Here is a 1,003-nt window from a genome sequence, read left to right as displayed (position 1 = left end):
CAACAACAACAACAACAACAACAACAACAACACCACCACCATCATTTTTAACAAATAATTATTTGACAATAACTGATATTTTTGTTAATAAGATGAATTATTTTCTGATAATGTTCTGTTTTGTGTTAGGTTTGTCACTTTGAAGCCTGGAGATGTAATTCTAACTGGAACCCCTCTCGGAGTTGGTGTCTTCAGAACCCCTCCAGAATTTTTAAAGGTAAGCACCATGTAAAATGTCAAACCAGATTGTTTAACAAAGTGAATGTCTATGGGTGATTGAAGTGCTGCCGCTGGCTAGGTCCATAAGGTACCAGGCAATCAACTGAGTGGTCAGTTGTGGATCTTCTTAATTGACACTGAGGTGTGCCTGTGACCAAAACAGTTTGTATTGGTTCAGGCCATGTGACTGTAATTGGGTCTCACTGCTGTGACAGCCTTTTGTAAGATTTTATGTTTTTTTGTTGTTGTCAATGTTGTCGTTTAACTCCAGGTCAACCATGATTGAGCCAATTGTTTAGGTGTGATCTACAAATCTATTGGTTCAGGTATATAACCATAGGCACGGCTTTGTGCCTTATAAGTGCAAGCTGGGTCAGGAGATTCAGAACTTTGCTTCTCAAACATGAGGTGGGGGTGGTGGTTTGGGTTTGGTTCTGTTTCAGTGTGGAGCATTTTGGGCATGGGTCTTCACACAGATTGCTACATCACGTGACTGAACCTCACATCACATGACTGATCCTCCACGTCACATGACAAACTGTTACATCACATGACTGATTATGTATCCCCACTGGACACCAACAAAACAAGGCCTTGATATGTATATTTGCCTACACACACCAGGAACAAACTTAAGGGGTAGCCTGAAGGGCACGTTTTTCCCTCAAGAAAAGAAGTGTACCCTTCTGACCTTGTGCCCTCGCTTCGAAAAATTCCGGAGATGCAACCTACTCTCTCTCTCACACACACACACACACACACACACACACACACACACACACAC

General features: G+C 42.1%; 1 long non-coding RNA gene across 1 annotated transcript in view; it reads left to right on the top strand.

The window, feature by feature from the left end:
• LOC106875706 (uncharacterized) overlaps positions 1-1,003 on the top strand; it is a 30,156-nt gene that overhangs the window by 11,247 nt on the left and 17,906 nt on the right. Inside the window, exon 2 of the long non-coding RNA XR_001410152.2 lies at positions 130-217. This is a non-coding gene — a long non-coding RNA (uncharacterized LOC106875706). The remainder of the gene's footprint in view (positions 1-129; positions 218-1,003) is intronic.

This window comes from Octopus bimaculoides, chromosome 22 (assembly GCF_001194135.2).
Source record: "Octopus bimaculoides isolate UCB-OBI-ISO-001 chromosome 22, ASM119413v2, whole genome shotgun sequence".
In the NCBI taxonomy this organism is placed as follows: Eukaryota; Metazoa; Mollusca; class Cephalopoda; order Octopoda; family Octopodidae; genus Octopus; species Octopus bimaculoides.
This window is presented reverse-complemented; position numbering and strand designations above follow the sequence as displayed.